The sequence below is a fragment of the Dendrobates tinctorius genome, unplaced genomic scaffold, assembly GCF_039654945.1.
Source record: "Dendrobates tinctorius isolate UK_male_01 unplaced genomic scaffold, ASM3965494v1 ptg000046l, whole genome shotgun sequence".
Lineage (NCBI taxonomy): Eukaryota > Metazoa > Chordata > Amphibia > Anura > Dendrobatidae > Dendrobates > Dendrobates tinctorius.
This window is the reverse complement of record NW_027361714.1, coordinates 76,817,574-76,841,413: the sequence shown is the minus strand read 5'-3', so window position 1 is coordinate 76,841,413 and position 23,840 is coordinate 76,817,574. Positions and strand designations below refer to the sequence as shown.

The 23,840-nt window shown below is 45.4% G+C and overlaps 1 protein-coding gene across 4 annotated transcripts in view; it reads right to left on the bottom strand.

Moving 5' to 3' along the window:
* WASF1 (WASP family member 1) overlaps nucleotides 1–23,840 on the bottom strand; it is a 145,628-nt gene that overhangs the window by 15,125 nt on the left and 106,663 nt on the right. The gene's annotated exons all lie outside the window — the stretch shown is intronic.

Here is a 23,840-nt window from a genome sequence, read left to right as displayed (position 1 = left end):
ACGTTTTAGGCTTTTTCAGGTAAGTTTTGGCAAACTCCAGCCTGGCTTTTTTATGTCTCAGGGTAAGAAGTGGGGTCTTCCTGGGTCTCCTACCATACAGTCCCTTTTCATTCAGACGTCGACGGATAGTACGGGTTGACACTGTTGTACCCTCGGACTGCAGGGCAGCTTGAGCTTGTTTGGATGTTAGTCGAGGTTATTTATCCAACATCCGCACAATCTTGCGTTGAAATCTCTTGTCAATTTTTCTTTTCCGTCCACATCTAGGGAGGTTAGCCACAGTGCGATGGGCTTTAAACTTCTTGATGACACTGCGCACGGTAGACACAGGAACATTCAGGTCTTTGGAGATGGACTTGTAGCCTTGAGATTGCTCATGCTTCCTCACAATTTGGTTTCTCAAGTCCTCAGACAGTTCTTTGGTCTTCTTTCTTTTCTCCATGCTCAATGTGGTATACACTAGGACACAGGACAGAGGTTGAGTCAACTTTAATCTATGTCAACTGGCTGCAAGTGTGATTTAGTTATTGCCAACACCTGTTAGGTGCCACAGGTAAGTTACAGGTGCTGTTAATTACACAAATTAGCGAAGCATCACATGATTTTTCGAACAGTGCCAATATTTTTGTCCACCCTCTTTTTTATGTTTTGTGTGGAATTATATCCACTTTGGCTTTAGGACAATTCTTTTTGTGTTTTTTCATTTAAGACAAATTAAATGAATATAATAATACCAAAGAATTTGTGTTTGCAATCATTTTCAGGAAGAAACTGAGTATTATCTGACAGAATTGCAGGGGTGTCAATACTTTTGGCCACAACTGTATGTCAGTACCTGGATAAAAATGAAGTGATTAAACAGTCAGCATGGGTTCGTAACTAATAAGTCTTGTCAGACTAATTTAATTTCCTTCTATGACAGAATCACTGATTGGGTGGATCAGGGAAATGTTGTAGATATAGTATATCTTGACTTCAGCAAAGCATTTGACAAAGTATCTCATACAATCCTTATTGAAAAAATGACTAAGTATGGAATGGACAAGGCAACTGTTAGATGGATTCCTAACTGGCTTAGTGATCGGACCCAAAGAGTGGTCGTAAATGGCTGCACATCCAGTTGGAAGAATGTCTCAAGTGGGGTACCACAGGGCTCTGTCCTGGGCCCTGTATTGTTCAACATCTTTATCAATGATTTAGATGAAGGAATTGAGGATAAACTGATTAAATTTGCTGATGACACAAAGCTAGGAGGGACAGCTAATACTAGAAAAGAGAGAGAGAGAAGATTCAAAAAGATATAAATAAACTGGAGCAGTTGGCAGCAACTAACAGAATGGTTTTTAACAGGGAAAAATGCAAAGTACTACATCTGGGCAATAAAAATGAAAAAAAGCATATACAGAATGGGAGGAATAGAGCTAAGCAACAGCACATGTGAAAAAGACTTGGGTATACTAATAGATCACAGACTGAATATGAGTCAACAGTGTGATGCAGCAGCAAAAAGGGCAAATGCAATTCTAGGATGTATTAACAGAAGCATTCAGTCTAGACCACATGAAGTCATTATTGCCCTCTACTCCTCTTTGGTCAGACCTTATCTGGAATACTGTGTCCAGTTTTGGGCGCCACATTTTAAAAAAGACATCAACAAACTGGAGCAAGTTCAGAAAAGAGGGAACAGAATGGTGACCGGTCTGCAAACCCTGTCTTATGATGAAAGGTTGCAGGATTTGGGAATGTTTAGCCTGCAAAAGAGAGAACTGAGAGGAGACTTAATAACTGTCTACAAATATCTCAAGGGCTGTCACATTGCAGAAGGATCATCTTTATTCTCATTTGCACAAGGAAAGACTAGAAGCAATGGGATGAAACTGAATGGGAGGAGACACAGATTAGATATCAGAAAAAACTTTTTGACAGTTAGAGTGATCAATGAGTGGAACAGGCTGCCACGAGAGGTGGTGAGTTCTCCCTCAATAGAAGTTTTCAAACAGAGGCTGGACAGATATCTGTCTGGGATGATTTAACGAATCCTGCTTTGAGCAGGGGGTTGGACCAGATGGCCCAGGAGGTCCCTTCTAACTCTACGATTCTATGATTAAGTTCTATCTGCATCAATCACATAGACCAGTGTAGGGCAGCAGGAGGGATAGCCGTTCTCTCTGCATTAATCACGTAGATCAGTGTAGGGCAGCAGGAGGGATAGCCATTCTCTCTGCATTAATCACGTAGATCAGTGTAGGGCAAGAAGTGGGAAAGTCAATCTCTCTGCAGCAATCACTTTAGATAAGTGTAGGGCAGTAGGTGGGATAGCCTTTCTCTCTGCAGCAATCACGTAGATCAGTGTAAAGCAGGAGAAAGGATAGCAGTTATCCCTGCATCAATCACACAGATCAGTGTAGGGCAGCAGGAGGGTTAGCCATTCTATCTGCAACAATCATGTAGATCAGTGTATGGCAGAAGGAGGAGAGACGTTTTTCTCTGTAATTGGAAAGGACGTGTTGTCTCGAGTTCATCCTCACAGGAAGCTGCCTCTGGACTATAACGTGCACGCACTTTTTAACAAGAGTTTCTTACTTTTCATATACACAGTACAGATGAAGAGTTGGTGAAAAGAAGAGGTAGAGTTGAAGAACTACTAGGACCTGACCTTCATTTAGGCTTCTCTGCCAATCCATTGAAAAAGACACTGCATAGTTTCATGTAAAATCTTTCAAAAGGTTACATGCTGTTATATCAATGAAATATAGACACATTTTATATATTGTTTGGCTTGTTTATTGATGCAAATGTACACTAGAATAGATAGTATTGTGTATTGTACTGAAGCTTCATAGTCCACTGTTCCACTTATGTAACAAATCGGAATTTGTCAAAAAATACATTTGCGACATAGTAAACCTTTATCAGTTGTAATTTGCATTTTTAACAAAGGATAGATGTCCATCAAAGGCAATACACATGAATATTTAATAATTATCACAACATAAAGTACTACTTACAGGCAAGATTCCAACAGCCTACAATCCAGAACAATCCTATGAATTATGAATAATTTCAAAGCCATTTACTGTATGCTCGAATCCTGAAACTAAGTGATGACTTAGAGGGTAAATAAGAAAAAGGTTAAAAATTAAAGCGTTATTCTAATAACACTAATGTGACAGGGAAAGAGCCGCCAAGGAGACAATTACAAAGTAGATTAATATATGCAGTTCCTTTTTTTCCCCTTCATCTTGTTGAGTACATTCTGGAAGAGATGAAAGATTCACAGCGTCAATCTGTGAATTAAAAGGGAACTCGACGAGGGTTCTTGGGTGGCAGTTTAACCTCACACTCGAACAGAATGTTCAAAGTACAGTACATTATTTTAATTGGTATGCTTAAATAATGGGAATAAATATGTGACATCTGCTGTACCGCATGTGCGCAAAGCAGCAGCTGATCCTTATGTTCAAGACAAAATACGCAGCTTTGTACGTGAAATTAGGGTGCATGTCGTAATACCGAGCCTGATAGATTAACACTGCATTAATGCCATCTGCAGGCTCAGTCCAATCACGAGAGTGCCAATCCTTCCGGAGTTTTTTGTACTAAGTGACCTTCAGAATTGGAGTAATATTAGCGACAAACATAGAGCGTAATGGTTTTAGTTCCAGTTTCAGGAGTAGTTGCCAACAAAATTTGAAAAAAATAAAATCTCTTTAAAAAATAATAATAATAAAAAAAAATAAGCTGCTGTGATTAAAGTACTCCATGCTCGTAGTGCGCTTTTGTGCCATAATAGCATACAATTCAATTACCGTACATACAGTACATTACTTGACGTTCCATCAATCTCCACATGCCGCCTAATTCCGGACTGCAGAGTAAGCACATGCATTGTAAAGCTAACTCCAAGTGCAATGAACAGTTAAATCTCAGCACAGACAAATAGATTTTAATGAGCTTGAAAAATCAATGTTCCTTTTATTCCAGCATTAGCCTATAAGCCAATCCCTTCCTTTTGTATAATACAATGGAAATGTTGCAGTTTTCTATACACCCACCCAAGTCATTTTAAGATTGCACATCGTGTAATGATGGCACTTCACCTCTACACTGTATCTGTAGATTAAAGGATCAAGAATCTGACCTCACTTATGTGTCACTTTATTCAGTCTTTCTATTATTTATGTTAAGCTACATCTTCATTTGCTGTCATCGGTATGGCTACCATTGCACCACCTACACTATCTGTCTGCCTTAGTATGCAAATGGTTAGGGCCTTTGCATATGGCAGAATGTACAGAGCCAGAAAGCAGGGTATGATGGTTGTACAGCACTGATAGGTCGGGATCACACATGCGAGAAACACGGCCGAGTCTCGCATGTTAATACCCGGCACCGGCACGCGGGAGCGGAGCGTGCGGCTGCATACCAATACATGCAGCCGCAGGCTCCACTCCCGAGTGCCGGGTATTAAGATGCGAGACGGCCGTGTTTCTCCCATGTGTGATCCCGGCCTTATACGGAGTCTCAGATTGCAGGCATCAAAATATTCTCCTGTAGATGCAATGCAGTATGGCAATATTCATACACAGTCTGAAATATGAAAAAAACTTTGTATGCCGCCTCTATGAATTTATGAGGTATGATAAAGGCTTAACCCACGTCTCTGACAAACTAAATAGACTCGTAATGGTGGAGCATATTGAATGTCACTCTTGTTCTCAAAGTCAAATGTATGCTTAAAGGGAATCTGTCAGCAAGTTTTTGCTACCTTATCTGAGAGCAGCGTAATATCAGCAAAGAGAAGCTGAATCCAACGATGCATCACGATTAGTGTTGAGCATTCCGATACCGCAAGTATCGGGTATCGGCCAATACTTGCTGTATCGGAATTCCGATACCGACTTCCGATATTTTTTCAATATCGGAAGTCGGCATCGGAATCGGAAGTTCAAAGTTGATTGACAGCCTGACGTCATCATGATGCGCGGTGTGCGCGCATCATGATGCGCCGTCATTTGGGGCCTTCCGGGGGTCTCTGCCGGCCTGCCGGGGGGCTGTGTGGACTGCCCGGGGTCTGTACCGGCCTGCCGGGGGGCTGTGCCGGCCTGCCGGTGGTCTGTGCACCCTGTGGGGGTCTGTACCGGCCTGCCGGGGGGCTGTGCCGGCCTGCCGGGGGGCTGTGCTGATGTCCGGGGGTCTGTGCAAGCATCGTCCGATGGGACTACAAGTCCCATCGGGCGATGCCTGCTACCATGACAGTGATTGACACATTAGCCAATGATGGGACAGTAGTAGTCCCATCATCCGGCTAATGTGTTAAATGTTAAAAAAAAAAAAAAAATACTACATACATACTACATGCATGCTACATACATACTACATGCTACATACATACTACAGATATACTACATGCATGCTACATACATACTACATGCTACATACATACTACATATATACTACATGCATGCTACATACATACTGCATGCTACATACATACTACATACATACCACATATATACTACATACATACTACATGCATGCTACATACATACTACATACATACTACATGCATGCTACATACATAACACATATATACTACATGCATGCTACATACATACTACATGCTACATACCACATACATACTACATACATACTACATACATACTACATGCATGCTACATACATACTACATGCTACATACATACTACATGCTACATACATACTACATATATACTACATGCATGCTACATACATACTACATGCTACATACATACTACATATATACTACATACATACTACATACATACTACATGCATGTTACATACATACTACATACATACTACATGCATGCTACATACATAACACATATATACTACATGCATGCTACATACATACTACATACATACCATATACATACTACATACATACTACATACATGCTACATGCTACATACATACTACATATATACTACATGCATGCTACATACATACTACATGCTACATACATACTACATATATACTACATGCATGCTACATACATACTGCATGCTACATACATACTACATACATACTACATGCTACATACATACCACATATATACTACATACATACTACATACAATACATTCATACAATACATACATAGACATACAGTACATATAACATAGAGTAACATACTTACAAATACTTGTCACATTGTTCCCCGAAGCCATTGTCTTTTACGGAATAAATATTAACATAACAAACCACAAAAATACTCACCCACGATCCGAAGCAGTCCACGAGTGTGTCCCACGACGATCTTGGGTAGAGAACTGCAGCATATTTTTGTGGTTTGTTATGTTAATATTTATTCCGTAAAAGACAATGGCTTCGGGGAACAATGTGACAAGTATTGGTAAGTATGTTACTCTATGTTATATGTACTGTATGTCTATGTATGTATTGTATGAATGTATTGTATGTAGTATGTATGTAGTATATATGTGGTATGTATGTAGCATGTAGTATGTATGTAGTATGTATGTAGCATGCATGTAGCATGCAGTATGTATGTAGCATGCATGTAGTATATATGTAGTATGTATGTGGTATGTATGTAGCATGTAGTATGTATGTAGCATGCATGTAGTATGTATGTAGTATGTATGTAGCATGCATGTAGTATGTATGTAGCATGTAGTATGTATGTAGCATGCATGTAGTATATATGTAGTATGTATGTAGCATGTAGTATGTATGTAGCATGCATGTAGTATGTATGTAGTATGTATGTGGTATGTATGCAGCATGTAGCATGCATGTAGTATGTATGTAGTATATATGTGGTATGTATGTAGCATGTAGTATGTATGTAGCATGCATGTAGTATATATGTAGTATGTATGTAGCATATATGTAGTATGTATGTAGCATGCAGTATGTATGTAGCATGCAGTATGTATGTAGCATGCAGTATGTATGTAGCATGCAGTATGTATGTAGCATGCAGTATGTATGTAGCATGCATGTAGTATATATGTAGCATATATGTAGTATGTATGTAGCATGTAGTATATACACTCACTGGCCACTTTATTAGGTACACCATGCTAGTAACGGGTTGGACCCCCTTTTGCCTTCAGAACTGCCTCAATTCTTCGTGGCAGAGATTCAACAAGGTGCTGGAAGCATTCCTCAGAGATTTTGGACCATATTGACATGATGGCATCACACAGTTGGCGCAGATTTGTCGGCTGCACATCCCTGATGCGAATCTCCCGTTCCACCACATCCCAAAGATGCTCTATTGGATTGAGATCTGGTGACTGAGGAGGCCATTTGAGTACAGTGAACTCATTGTCATGTTCAAGAAACCAATCTGAGATGATTCGAGCTTTATGACATGGCGCATTATCCTGCTGAAAGTAGCCATCAGATGTTGGGTACATTGTGGTCATAAAGGGATGGACATGGTCAGCAACAATACTCAGGTAGGCTGTGGCGTTGCAACGATGCTCAATTGGTACCAAGGGGCCCAAAGAGTGCCAAGAAAAAATTCCCCACACCATGACACCACCACCACCAGCCTGAACCGTTGATACAAGGCAGGATGGATCGATGCTTTCATGTTGTTTACGCCAAATTCTGACCCTACCATCCGAATGTCGCAGCAGAAATCGAGACTCATCAGACCAGGCAACGTTTTTCCAATCTTCTACTGTCCAATTTCGATGAGCTTGTGCAAATTGTAGCCTCAGTTTCCTGTTCTTAGCTGAGAGGAGTGGTACCCGGTGTGGTCTTCTGCTGCTGTAGCCCATCTGCCTCAAAGTTCGACGCACTGTGCGTTCAGAGATGCTCTTCTGCCTACCTTGGTTGTAACGGGTGGCAATTTGAGTCACTGTTGCCTTTCTATCAGCTCGAACCAGTCTGCCCATTCTCCTCTGACCTCTGGCATCAACAAGGCATTTCCGGCCACAGAACTGCCGCTCACTGGATTTTTTTTCTTTTTCGGACCATTCTCTGTAAACCCTAGAGATGGTTGTGCGTGAAAATCCCAGTAGATCAGCAGTTTCTGAAATACTCAGACCAGCCCTTCTGGCACCAACAATCATGCCACGTTCAAAGGCACTCAAATCACCTTTCTTCCCCATACTGATGCTCGGTTTGAACTGCAGGAGATTGTCTTGACCATGTCTACATGCCTAAATGCACTGAGTTGCCGCCATGTGATTGGCAGATTAGAAATTAAGTCTTAACACACAGTTGGACAGGTGTACCTAATAAAGTGGCCAGTGAGTGTATGTAGTATGCATGTTGCATGCATGTAGTATATATGTAGTATGTATGTTGCATGTAGTATATATGTAGTATGCATGTTGCATGCATGTAGTATATATGTAGTATGTATGTTGCATGTAGTATATATGTAGTATGAATGTAGCATGTATGTAGTATGTAAATTTTTTTTTTTTTTTTTTACATTCAACACATTAGCCGGATGATGGGACTACTACTGTCCCATCATTGGCTAATGTGTCAATCACTGTCATGGTAGCAGGCATCGCCCGATGGGACTTGTAGTCCCATCGGACGATGCCTGCACAGACCCCCGAAGCCTGCACAGCCCCCCGGCAGGCCGGCACAGCCCCCCGGCAGGCCGGCACAGCCCACCGGAGCCTGCACAGACCACCAGCAGGCCGGCACAGCCCCCCGGCAGGCCGGCACAGCCCACCGGAGCCTGCACAGACCACCGGCAGGCCGTCACAGCCCCCCGGAGCCTGCACAGCCCCCCCGGCAGGCCGGCACAGCCCCCCCGGCAGGCCGGCACAGACCACCGGAGCCTGCACAGACCCCCTGGCAGGCCGGCACAGCCCCCCGAAAGGCCCGTACAGACCCCAGAGAGGCTGTACAAGGCAAAAACAGGGTTTTTCTTATTCCGATACCGGAAGTCCCATAGACTTGAATGGGACTTCCGGTATCGGAATCGGCGATACCGATACTTTTTTTTTTTTTTTAAGATCGGCCGATCCATTCCGATCCGATACTTTGAAGTATCGGACGGTATCGCTCAACTCTAATCACGATTACTGGGTGCAGCCATTATGACAGTTTTTAGGTATAGAATGCAGCAGAGCTGAGAAAGCTAATCCCACCCACACCAGGCACTCTAAGTACAAAGTCCATAGACTGTGAGCTGCTCATCACAGGGAGGCGTTGCTAGACTAGTGTAGCCTGACAATGTTAATATTTTAGTGATAAATCCTTCACAGTTAGTAAACAACAACGCGCACTTTGACAAGTGACACATCCCTATTTCAGCCTCTATATCGTGTCTTCAGAATACATAGCAAAAACCTGCTGACAGATTCCTTTTAAATAACTAGAAGGAACACTAATCTTTTTCATACAAATGTGCAACAGTCCCATTTTTTTTTTATTGTACCAAAGGAACTGACAAATGTTGCAACATTGCGAAGGGTCCTAAACTAAATGTATTCAACTTGTAGGGTGTCAACAGCTCCTATGCTGGCTTATGCGTTTCTATGGTAACAGGCTTTATTTAAAAAAGAGAGAGAAACATGGATTCTTGTGATAACTCACCATAAAATCCTTTTCTCCAAGACGCTCATTGGGGGACACAGATACTGTGGGTGTATGCTTCTGCCGCTAGGAGGCTGACACTAAGTGAAAAAAAGAGGATAGCTCCTCTTCTGCAGTATACACCCTCGCCCCTATTGCGAGCGGAAATCAGTTTGGTGCCAAAGCAGTAGGAGGACAACAAATCAGCCGTAATACAGGTACAACATGTCCAAAACACCACCCTTATATCAAATTAGTAAATGCATATAAATTTAAACAAAACAAGAGCCAACTGGCTAATAGGATGGGTGCTGTGTCCCCCAATGAGCGTCTCGGAGAAAAGGATTTTACGGTGAGTAATCACAAAAATCCATGTTTCTCCTTCGCCTCATTAGGGGACACAGATACTGTGGGACGTCCTAAAGCAGTCCCTGGGTGGGAGATTGACTCACCGATCCAAGCTACATGCACCCCTTGTTTAAAGGTGCGCCACCGCTGCTTGGAGAATCCTTCTACCCAGGCTCGCATCCGCCGAGGCCTGAGCATGAATATTATAATGTTTGGCAAATGTGTGCAGGCTGGACCAGGTTGCTGCCTTGCAAACCTGTTCCGTCGAAGCCTGGTGCCGAAGCGCCCAAGAGGCGCCCACTGCCCGAGTAGAGTGCGCTCTGATCCCTGCTGGAATCGCCTTGCCTCTGATGCGGTAGGACTCCTGAATAGTCAAACGAATCCATCTGGCTATGGTCGATTTTGAGGCAGCGAGTTTCTTCCTGCGCCCTTTGGGGAGCACGAACAGCGTGTCCGTCTGACGAAAGGGTGCAGTCCTCGACAAGTACCTCCGGAGGGCTCTTACCAGGTCTAACGTGTGAAGAACCTTTTCCACACGGTGCACCGGTGCTGGACAAAATGAAGGCAAGACAACATCTTCATTAATGTGAAAAGAAGACACGACCTTCGGCAGAAAAGGAGGGGCTGGTCTGAGCATCACCTTACCCTTATGGAAACTGAGGAACGGGGCTTGGCAGGATAGAGCTGCCAGTTCTGAAACCCGCCTGATAGAAGTGATGGCCACTAGGAACACCACTTTCCAGGAAAGGTACCTCAAGGAGATATCCTGAAGCGGTTCAAATGGAGCTTCCTGCAGAACACTTAGGACCAGGTTAAGGTCCCAAGCGTCCATAGGCTCCTTATAGGGAGGTACCAAGTGGGAGACTCCCTGGATGAAAGTCTTCACCTGCAGATTGGTAGCAATTCTGCTCTGGAACAGGACGGATAAGGCCGATATTTGCCTCCTGAGGGAACTTGTGGCTAAGCCCAAGTCTAGGCCCGACTGGAGAAAAGTCAAGATGTTGGGGATCGAGAATGTCAGCGGAGGAAAACCACGGCCTCGACACCAAGCAAAGAACACCTTCCAGGTGTGGTGGTAAATTCGTGCTGACCACCTTGCTCCCGAACCCTGCCTGGGTTAGAATCCAAGATTCAATGGCCATGCCGTCAAACACAGGGCCCCTGAGTTCGGGTGCAAATCGGCCCTTGAAAAAGTAGATCTGGGCGCTCTGGCAGGCGCCAAGGAACGTCGGCGAGCAGCTGCATTAGATCTGAGTACCACGCTCGACGGGGCCAGCAGAATCGCCGGGACCCCTTCCATCTTGATCTTCTTGATGACCCTCGGAAGTAGTGGCAGCGGGGGAAATAGATATGGGAGGCGAAACTGGTTCCATGGCAGAACCAACGCATCCACAACGATTGCCTGCGGGTCCCTGGCCCGAGCGACATATGTGAGCACCTTGGCGTTCACTCTGGACGCCATCAGGTCCACATCTGGAGTTCCCCACAGCTGATAAATCTGCCGGAAGACTTCGGGACGTAGAGACCACTCTTCGGACGCAAGAGCCTGCTGGCTGAGAAAGTATCCCGCCCAATTTTCCACGCCCGGGATGTGGACAGCCGAAATCACCGAGTGGTTAGCTTCGGCCCACTGCAGAATGTGCCCCACCTCGCACATGATTACTCTGCTGCGGGTGCCCCCTTGGTGATTTATGTAAGCCACCGCCGTGGCGTTGTCCGACTGAATCCGGACGGGGCGGCCTGCTAGAAAGTGATGAACCTTTTGCAGAGCCAGCCGAATTGCTCGTATCTCCAATAAGTTGATCGGGAGGCGTGCCTCCTGTGGCGACCACCATCCCTGGGTCGTGTGGTGGCGAAACACCACTCCTCAGCCGAGGAGACTGGCGTCGGTTGTCATCACCAACCAATGGTCTGGGGGGAAAGGTTTCCCCTGGGTCAGAGAGGAACTGGTTAACCACCATCCGAGCGACTGCCTGACTTGAAAAGCCAGTCGGCACTGCCGATCGAGCATGAAGGGATTCTTGTCCCAAGCTGACAAAAGGGAGTGCTGCAGGGGGCGAAGATGGAACTGGGCGAACGGTACCGCTTCCATTGCTGCCACCATTTTCCCTAGACTCCTCATCCCGGATCGGATGGTATGAGGGACTGGTTGCCGAAGTGTCCGGACTCCCTGCCAGAGCGCTCGCACCTTTTCCTGAGGGAGAATTACCAACCCTCGGCGAGTGTCGAGAATCATTCCTAGGAAGGAGATCCTTTGAGCTGGCACAAGGGATGACTTCTTCGCATTGACCAACCACCCTAAGCGGGCAAGAGTATCTAGCGTGATGTTGACATTTTCCTCGCATGCCCGTATTGAAGGGCCTTTGACCAAGAGGTCGTCCCGATAAGGCAAGACGACTATGCCTCGAGAACGCAGTATGGCCATGACAACTGCCATAACCTTTGTGAACACTCTGGGGCCGTGGCTAGCCCGAAAGGTAGTGCTATGAACTGAAAACGTAGATCGCTGATGGCGAAGCGTAGCAACCTCTGATGAGGAGGAAAAATGGGAATATGCAGATATGCGTCCTGGATATCTATTGAGGCCAAGTATTCTCCCTGCTCCATGGCCGATATGACTGACCGGAGAGACTCCATCCGGAAATGTCTGATCCTGATGAATTTGTTCAGAACCTTCAGGTCCAAAACAGGCCTGACAGACCCGTCCTTTTTGGGAACCGCAAAAAGGTTGGAATAGAACTCCTGATTTTTTTTGTGTTCCGGCACTGGAACAATGACTCTGTTGTGCTGGAGCGATTTGATGGCTCCCAATAGAGCCCTTGCCTGGGCATCCCTCTGGGAAGCCGGGAAAGAAAAACCCATCTTGGCGGGTATCTGACAAATTCTATTTTGTAACCTGAGGCCACCAATTCCTTTACCCATGCGTCATGAGCGACATTGGCCCAGACTGGAAAAACCAGAGTAGGCGGCCGCCCACCTTGCCGGTGTTGTCTGGTAAAGGCCTTCAGTCATTTGGCCGACGATCTTTGGGATCTGGATCCCCTCGATCTGGGCTGCTGAGTACGCAATCTCTCCAATGGGTTGGCTCTATATGAGACCTGCCGCTCCCTATCCTGGTTGGGGCGGCCTGAGGCGGTGGAATTGGCCACTGCAGTCCACCCGGTGTTGCGAATGGCCCGAAAACATGCCTGAAACGGGTGACGAAAAAGCGGTTTGACCCTTTGTTGAGGTAGAAACCCGCTCCATCCTCCTGTGGAGTCGGAGATAAGTTGAACCAACTTCTCCCCAAATAGGTGGCCGCACTGATAAGGCAGGGAAGTCAAGGACATCTTAGAAGTAGAATCGACTCGCCATGTCCTTAACCATAGGGCTCTTCTGATAGAAATTGAATTAGCGGCAGCAAGTGACAAGCAATTGTCCGCATCCAAAGGCGCATTGATTACATAGTCTCCGGCCTTCGCCATCTGACCTGCAACCTCCGAAATCTCTGCAGGTAGATCCTGCGCGACCTTGTTTAATGTTTCTGACCATGATATCATAGCCTTGGCTACCCAAGTTGCTGTGAATGAGGGAGCGAGCTAACCCTGATGCCTCATATACTGAGCGAGCTAAGCTCTCTAAGGTGATCCGTAGGATCCTTAATTGAGGAAACACTAGGGACGTATAGCAGGGTCTTAGTGGCTAGGCGCGAAACCGGAGGATCCACCATCGGGGATTCCATCCATCTTTTACGGAGGTCCGGAGCAAACGGATACCTTGTTTCGAGTGCCTTTTGACCTGAGACGCCTGTCTGGATGTTCTCTGTGCCGCTGCACTATGTCCTCAAACTCCGGGTGAGAGGAAAAAATTCCTTGCGGGCACTTCACTCGCTTAAATGCCACTTTATGCCCCGTAGCCACTGCGGGATCATCCTCAATCCCCAAGGTCTGATTGAAGGCTTCTATGAGGCTGTCCACTGTTTCACGTGACACTGGAGTATCCAGGACAAGGGGCTCATCTGAGTCGAATTCTGAGGTCTGCTCGCTATCAACCACTGGTGACGGGAGCGAGAAGCAGAACTTACGGATACCAAGGCACCGGATGGACTGGGCGACACCGTGTGGATTCGTTTCCCTCGGGTCTGCCTGGAGTGAGAGCGGCCCCTGCAGGCGAGAGGCTCTTGTGAGGAAGTGGTCCCCTCTAAGGCCGGCGAGCCACTGTCCCTGCCTCCATCTGAGGCTTGAAGGGACTCAATTGAATGAACTGTGACAGTGAAAGGGCCCACTCTGGGGGGCTTGGCACATTGATCGCGGTCGCAGGTGAGGACGGACACTGAGGTTCTGTTAGGCGTCGGGTTCCGGGCGCTGCACAGCGGGAATCCCGAGCCTTGTCCTCTGCGGTCTGCCCACACCAGCATTGTGGGTTCGGTCGCAGGGGAGGGCTCCTGGGTGCGTTTGGAGTCGCCGGCTTTGCATAATCGCTTGCTCTGCGCCCGCGGAAGCACAGCCCGACAAGAGATGCATGCTGCTTCTTCTGACATGCTGTATCTGTCTGCTGCTGGGGATAGGGGGAAGGAGATAGCGCCTCGTTTTCCCTGTGGTCTCCCGGGCAGCACTTACCCCAGTCCTGTGCCCCACCCATTCCTGGACGCCTCCGCACAAAAATCGCGCGCCACCAGCTGTGGGGCGGACTGTCAGCATATAAACTGGTCCAGAGGCGGTACTTCCGGGTCTGCGGCCTAGCCGCACTCCGAAGCCGGGGACTAAATTTATCCCCCGCCGCCCAGGCCTGGGGGGCGGGCCACCGGAAGTGACGCGCAGCCCGGAGGCGGAACTTCCGGTCGCAGCCTAGCTTCGGCTAAAGCCGCGGCCTCAATTTATCCCCTGCCTGCGACGGGGGGGGGGGGGGGCGCGACGACTCCATGGCGCCACAAAAAATGGCGCCACTTACTGGCGAGGGCTTCTCCGCACCGCTCTGAAGCCACTGGCCGGTGGCATTTGACTGCTAAGGGCTCCAGCCCCGCATCTTCGCCGCAGGAGCCCTCCCAGACCCTCTCCTCACTGATGATCCTCTTCAGCTTCCCAGCTCAGGTATGTGAGGGGGCCTTGACAAAATAGGACGGTGCAGGCACCCTAGCTCCATCTAACCCCTTCAGGGGGTGAGGAGAAGGACCGTCCGCTGCCTTGCAGCACCGCAGTCTAAGCATTGGTGGAGCAGTGGGGGCCGCACAGATTAGTCTTGTGCTTCTGTACAGCCCATGGTTTCAATATCTAGGGGTGGTCAGGGCTAAGTCCGGCATTGTGTCCCACGTTGCGGGAGAGGATACGTGGAGGGACACTCGCACATGCTCGCCCGTTGATGGTTTGGGGAAATCGGCCACTTTCAATAGGATCCGTTGCCCCTGTCATCTTCACAGATGGTAAAAATAAAATAAAAAAAGGTCTGCGGAAAACGGCCCAGATATGTCCCACGGTGCAAGAGAGGATACGTGGAGATGATACTCAACACATGCTCGCCCGTTGATGGTTTGGGGAGAGCGGACCCTTTCAATAGGGTCCGTCGCCCCTGTCTCATCTTCATGGGAAAAGAAAAGAAAAAAAAAAAAAGAAAAAGTCTGGAGCAAAACTAGACGTGTGTGTCTCCATGGACACTAAGCAAAAAACTGAGTTCCGCCCGCAATAGGGGCGAGGGTGTATACGACGGAGGAGGAGCTAACCTCTTTTTTTCTTAGTGTCAGCCTCCTAGCGGCAGAAGCATACACCCACAGTATCTGTGTCCCCCAATGAGGCGAAGGAGAAAATATGATTATTTTAATTGTACGGCTGTACGTTATAAACTTCTGTGAAGCCCTTGGGGGTTCAAAGTGCTCACCACATATCTAGATAAGTTCCTTGGGGGGGTCTAGTTTCCAAAATGGGGTCACTTGTGGGGGGTTTCCACTGTTTAGGCACATCAGGGGCTCTCCAAACGTGGCATGGCCTCCAATCTGAATTCCAGCCAATTTTGCAGTGAAAAAGTTAAACGGCGCTCCTTCCCTTCCAAGCTCTGCCATGCGCCCAAACAGTGGTTCCCCCCCACATATCAGGTATCGGCGTACAGGACAAATTGCACAATAACTTTTCCAGTCCAATTTCTCCTGATACCCTTGGTAAAATAAAAAAATTGAACCTGAAGTAATTTTTTTTGTGAAAAAAAGTTAAATGTTCATTTTTTTTAAACATTCAAAAAATTCCTGTGAAGAACCTGAAGGGTTAATAAACTTCTTGAATATGGTTTTGAGCACCTTGAGGGGTGCAGTTTTCAGAATGGTGTCACTTTTGGGTATTTTCTATCATATAGACCTCTCAAAGTGACTTGAAATGTGATGTGGTCCGTAAAAATAAAATGGTGTTGTAAAAATGAGAAATCGCTGGTCAACTTTTAACCCTTATAACCTCCTAACAAAAAAAAATTTTGGTTCCCAAATTGTGCTGATGTAAAGTAAACATGTGGGAAATGTTACTTATTAAGTTTTTTGAGTGCCATATCTCTGAGATTTAAGAGCAAAAAAATTCAAAATTTCCATTTTTTTCACAAATAAACACAAGTTATATGAATGAAATTTTACCACTAACATGAAGTACAATATGTCACGAGAAAACCTTGTCAGAATCACCAGGATCCATGGAAGCGTTCCAGAGCTATTACCTCATAAAGGGACAGTGGTCAGAATTGTAAAAATTGGCCCGGGAATTAACATGCAAACCACCCTTGGGAGTAAAGGGGTTAAGGGAATGGGTGGACTGCAATACCAAGATAGGTTATCAAATTTGGGGTTACTCAAATTGGGGGAAAAAAATTATGTCTGTAACGGCTAACCCAATTACAATGTACAAATATATGAAGGGACAGTTCAGAAAATGACCTTTTCTACACCAAAGTCTGCCATAATGAGACGGGTGCATCCTCTACATTTAGAGGAAAGAGGGAATCATCATCAAAGCATGGGATTCTTTACTGTACAAGCAGTGAGATTATGGAACGTTCTGCCACATGATGATGTGATGATTGATTCACTAGACAAGTTCAAGGAGGGCATGGATGCCTTTCTTGATAAATATAATATTACAGGTTATGGGTACTAAAGTCTGTGATGGGAAATTGATCTAAGGAACACGTAGTAATAGGAATATGTAGTAGGTGTAGTAATAAAAATAATAATAATAATAATAATAATAATAACAAATACCTCCAATTAGAAATGTAGTATAGTTCTTTTGATAAGCCATGTCGCTTACTCCATGTGCAGGGCATTGCAATAACTTAGGTATCCATGGTTATGACCACTCATATTGTGACAATTACCGCATATACTCTTGTATAAGCCGACCCAATTTAGCCACAAAAAACTGGGAAAACTTATTGACTCGCCTATAAGCCTAGGGTGGAAAAAGCAGCAGCTACTGGTACATTTCAAAAATAAAAATAGATACCAATAAAAGTAAAATTAATTGAGACATCAGTAGGTTAAATATTTTTGAATATCCATATTGAATCAGGAGCCCCATATAATGCTCCATACAGTTCATGATGGGCCCCATAAGATGCTCCATACAAAATACACCCCATATAATGCTGCACAAAAGTTAATAATGCCCCTATAAGATGCTCCATAGAATAATATGCCCCATATAATGCTTCATAAAGGAGGTTATGGCCCCATAAGATGCTCCATAGATTATGCCCCAATAAGATGCTCCATATATTATGCCCCCATAAAATACTCCATAGATTATGCCCTCATATGCTGCTCCATAGAATATGCCCCCATATGCTGCCCCATAGAATATGCCCCCATATGCTGCTGCTGCAAAAAAAATGCTATACTCACTTCTCCTACTCAGGACCCAGCACCTAAGATAGTCACCTGTCCGGGGTCCATCGCTGCTCACCACTGTCTGCGCGTCCTCTGTCAGTGACTGTTCAGCCAGCAGAGGGTGCGGCGCGCACTATCCACGTCACCGCGCCCCCTGCTGGGTAAACGTCACGGACAAAGGAAGCAGCAGACAGCGTGAGCAACGATGGACCCACGGACAGGCGAATATCGCTATACTCACCCCCTCTGGCGCGGTCTCTGCAGCCTTGCTTCTCCACTGTCTCCCTTCCTGCCTTCAGCGGTCACGTGATACCGCTCATTACACTCATGAATATGTGCATATTCATGAGTTTAATGAGCGGTACCACGTGACCGCTGAAGGCAGGAAGGGAGACCGTGGAGAAGCGTGGGGGGGGCTGCAGAGACCGCGGGGGGTTTGAGTATGATCTCTGACACCCCCGCTACCCCTCCCCCGCCGACCCCCAGGTATATAACTCGTGTATAAGCCGAGAGGGAGACTTTCAGCCCCAAAAAATGGGCTGCAAATCTCGTCTTATACACGAGTATATAAGGTAGTTAGTTGTTAGTGGATGTAACCATGAATACATAAGCTACTGCAATGCCCTGAAATTGGGATAAGTGACACAGCTTATCAGAAGAACCATATCACATTTCTAATTAGAGTAGTTTTGTATTTGCTAATAATATTATACCTACTAAATATTGTGATTGGATACAAATTCTGCAAGAAATCCAATGTCTATAACCCCATGAATGGCATGCAAAAGACACTTCTATATTAAAGGGGTTGTCCAGTACTTTTTTTTATTGATGGCCTATTCTTAGGACAGGTCACCAATCTCAGACACCCGGCATGCCCACTGATCAGCTTTTCCTGGTGCCTGCGGTGGCAAGATGTGCTCAGTTACGGAACCTCACAGCACAATCCATCAACTGGAGATCCACCTCTATTGAAATAAATAGAAGTGCATCTGCAGTAGCACTTTGTGGCCACTGTACAGGCTAATCACATCCGGCCGGTGACACCGAGGAGAGTTAATCGGTCGATGGGGGTTTCAGAAGTGGCACAGCAGATTTGAAATTGCTGACCTAGTGAAGGATAGGCCATCAATATAGAAGTAGTGGACATTCCCTTTAATTCCCAGTAGTCATGATAGTCCTTCATCAATTTATAATATGGCAAATGTGAATGATTCATATCTAACCTAAGATTCCAACAGATTAATCACATTTTATATAATCTTCCTGTACTTTACAAACCAGTTTGGTGATATTGGAGAATGACAACGGTGAGGATATCTGAGCATATATGAAAAGGGTAAAAAAAAATAATATGAAAAAAAAAACAAGGCCTACATCACACAATAAGTTCTGGCTTAGGCAGATATTACAAAAGGGAAAAGATGACTTTGCCAGATACATTTTATAGCACTAGACATAGGAACTATAGTACTGCTCTTTATCCCTGGCCACCAGGTCTTCACCAGAAATCATAGCATTGTCAATTTGTCACTGATTCTACGACGGTCTCCAAATCGCAGAATGAATAGATGCTTTCTATGTACAGGCAATGAGCGCTAGCTGACCCTGAGAGGGAGATAAGAGAGCGAGGAAAGGAACAAAGCAATCCACCCCCTACAGCTCGCTTTCACTTAAGGCTAGAGCCAATCTGGGGCTCAGAATCATAGGGACTTGACATGTCGTACTAATTTACTAACGGGGTGTTATTTCTCTATATTCTATGGCAAATTATGTTTTGGGTCACATGCCATATTTAATACATGTGGGCAGCACTTTTACTAACATATCCAAAAAATGTTCATATGTGCTCTGCATGGAGGCTGATTACATATACTGTAATATATATATATATATATATATACATACATACATACAGTGGGGCTAAAAAGTATTTAGTCAGTCAGCAATAGTGCAAGTTCCGCCACTTAAAAAGATGAGAGGCGTCTGTAATTTACATCATAGGTAGACCTCAACTATGGGAGACAAACTGAGAAAAAAAAATCCAGAAAATCACATTGTCTGTTTTTTTTCCTTTTATTTGCATATTATGGTGGAAAATAAGTATTTGGTCAGAAACAAAATTTCATCTCAATACTTTGTGATATATCCTTTGTTGGCAATGACAGAGGTCAAACGTTTTCTGTAAGTCTTCACAAGGTTGCCACACACTGTTGTTGGTATGTTGGCCCATTCCTCCATGCAGATCTCCTCTAGAGCAGTGATGTTTTTGGCTTTTCGCTTGGCAACACGGACTTTCAACTCCCTCCAAAGGTTTTCTATAGGGTTGAGATCTGGAGACTGGCTAGGCCACTCCAGGACCTTGAAATGCTTCTTACGAAGCCACTCCTTCGTTGCCCTGGCGATGTGCTTTGGATCATTGTCATGTTGAAAGACCCAGCCACGTTTCATCTGCAATGCCCTTGCTGATGGAAGGAGGTTTGCACTCAAAATCTCACGATACATGGCCCCATTCATTCTTTCATGTACCCGGATCAGTCGTCCTGGCCCCTTTGCAGAGAAACAGCCCCAAAGCATGATGTTTCCACCACCATGCTTCACAGTAGGTATGGTGTTTGATGGATGCAACTCAGTATTCTTTTTCCTCCAAACACGACAAGTTGTGTTTCTACCAAACAGTTCCAGTTTGGTTTCATCAGACCATAGGACATTCTCCCAAAACTCCTCTGGATCATCCAAATGCTCTCTAGCAAACTTCAGACGGGCCCGGACATGTACAGGCTTAAGCAGTGGGACACGTCTGGCACTGCAGGATCTGAGTCCATGGTGGCGTAGTGTGTTACTTATGGTAGGCCTTGTTACATTGGTCCCAGCTCTCTGCAGTTCATTCACTAGGTCCCCCCGCGTGGTTCTGGGATTTTTGCTCACCGTTCTTGTGATCATTCTGACCCCACGGGGTGGGATTTTGCGTGGAGCACCAGATCGAGGGAGATTATCAGCGGTCTTGTATGTCTTCCATTTTCTAATTATTGCTCCCACAGTTGATTTCTTCACTCCAAGCTGGTTGGCTATTGCAGATTCAGTCTTCCCAGCCTGGTGCAGGGCTACAATTTTGTTTCTGGTGTCCTTTGACAGCTCTTTGGTCTTCACCATAGTGGAGTTTGGAGTCAGACTGTTTGAGGGTGTGCACAGGTGTCTTTTTATACTGATAACAAGTTTAAACAGGTGCCATTACTACAGGTAATGAGTGGAGGAAAGAGGAGACTCTTAAAGAAGAAGTTACAGGTCTGTGAGAGCCAGAAATCTTGATTGCTTGTTTCTGACCAAATACTTATTTTCCACCATAATATGCAAATAAAATGAAAAAAAAAACAGACAATGTGATTTTCTGGATTTTTTTTTCTCAGTTTGTCTCCCATAGTTGAGGTCTACCTATGATGTAAATTACAGACGCCTCTCATCTTTTTAAGTGGTGGAACTTGCACTATTGCTGACTGACTAAATACTTTTTTGCCCCACTGTATATATATATATATATATATATATATATACACATACACACACACACACATACATACTAGCTGAAGAGCCCGGCACTGCCCGGGCATTGTAACTAACTGTGGTTAGTTACAGCAAATTATAATTATCCTCCATTCCATAGTCCCATGCCCATACACCCATCATACATATCCTCCATTCCATAGTCGAGTGCCCATATATCCATCATACATATTCTCCGTCCCATAGTGGAGTGCCCATATACCCATCACACATCCTCCATCCCATAGTCTCGTGCCCATATACCCATCATACATATCCACCATCCCATAGTCCCGTGCCCATATATCCGTCATACATATTCTCCATCCCATAGTCGATTGCCCATATACCCATCACACATCCTTCATCTCATAGTCCCATGCCCATATACCCATCATACATATCCTCCATCCCATAGTCCCGTGCCCATATACCCATCATACATATCCGCCATTCCATAGTCCCGTGCCCATATACCCGTCATACATATCCTCCATCCCATAGTCCCGTGCCCATATACCCATCACACATCCTCCATCCCATAGTCCCATGCCCAAATACTCGTCATACATATCCTCCATCCCATAGCCCAGAGCCCATATACCCGTCATACATATCCTCCATCCCATAGTCCAGTGCCCATATACAAATCACACATCCTCCATCCCATAATCCTGCGCCCATATAACCATCATACATATCCGCCATCCCATAGGCCCGTGCCCATATACCCGTCATACATATCCTCCATCCCACAGTCCAGTGCCCAAATACCCATCACACATCCTCCATCCCATAGTCAACCATTGTGACATCATAATGAGGGGCGGGGCTTGATACTCACAGTTTACCCATTATGTAGATAGGGGCATTATGACATCATGAGGGGCGGGGCTTGACACACACACTTTTTCCCCATTACGTAGATAGGGGCAAAATTGTTTGGTGAATTGGAACGCGCAGGGTTAAAATTTCGCCTCACAACATAGCTTAGGACGCTCTCGGGGTCCAGACGTGTGACTGTGCCAAATTTTTTGGCTGTAGCTACGATGGTGCGGATGCCAATCCCGGACATACACACACACATTGAGCTTTATACTGTATATTAGAGATTATATATACAGTGCCTACAAGTAGTATTCAACCCCCTGCAGATTTAGCAGGTTTACACATTCGGAATTAACTTGGCATTGTGACATTTGGACTGTAGATCAGCCTGGAAGTGTGAAATGCACTGCAGCAAAAAAGAATGTTATTTCTTTGTTTAATTTTTTTTTAAATTGTGAAAAGTTTATTCAGAGGGTCATTTATTATTCAACCCCTCAAACCACCAGAATTCTGTTTGGTTCCCCTAAAGTATTAAGAAGTATTTCAGGCACAAAGAACAATGAGCTTCACATGTTTGGATTAATTATCTCTTTTTCCAGCCTTTTCTGACTATTTAAGACCCTCCCCAAACTTGTGAACAGCACTCATACATGGTCAACATGGGAAAGACAAAGGAGCATTCCAAGGCCATCAGAGACAAGATCGTGGAGGGTCACAAGGCTGGCAAGGGGTACAAAACCCTTTCCAAGCAGTTGGGCCTACCTGTCTCCACTGTTGGGAGCATCATCCGGAAGTGGAAGGCTTATGGAACTACTGTTAGCCTTCCACGGCCTGGACAGCCTTTGAAAGTTTCCTCCCGTGCCGAGGCCAGGCTTGTCCGAAGAGTCAAGGCTAACCCAAGGACAACAAGGAAGGAGCTCCGGGAAGATCTCATGGCAGTGGGGACATTGGTTTCAGTCAATACCATAAGTAACGTACTCCACCGCAATGGTCTCCGTTCCAGACGAGCCCGTAAGGTACCTTTACTTTCAAAGCGTCATGTCAAGGCTCGTCTACAGTTTGCTCATGATCACTTGGAGGACTCTGAGACAGACTGGTTCAAGGTTCTCTGGTCTGATGAGACCAAGATCGAGATCTTTGGTGCCAACCACACACGTGACGTTTGGAGACTGGATGGCACTGCATACGACCCCAAGAATACCATCCCTACAGTCAAGCATGGTGGTGGCAGCATCATGCTGTGGGGCTGTTTCTCAGCCAAGGGGCCTGGCCATCTGGTCCGCATCCATGGGAAGATGGATAGCACGGCCTACCTGGAGATTTTGGCCAAGAACCTTCGCTCCTCCATCAAGGATCTTAAGATGGGTCATCATTTCATCTTTCAACAAGACAACGACCCAAAGCACACAGCCAAGAAAACCAAGGCCTGGTTCAAGAGGCAAAAAATCAAGGTGTTGGAGTGGCCTAGTCAGTCTCCTGACCTTAACCCAATTGAAAACTTGTGGAAGGAGCTCAAGATTAAAGTCCACGTGAGACACCCAAAGAACTTAGATAACTTGGAGAAGATCTGCATGGAGGAGTGGGCCAAGATAACTCCAGAGACTTGTGCCGGCCTGATCAGGTCTTCTAAAAGACGATTATTAGCTGTAATTGCAAACAAGGGTTATTCCACAAAATATTAAACCTAGGGGTTGAATAATAATTGACCCACACTTGTATGTTTAAAATTTA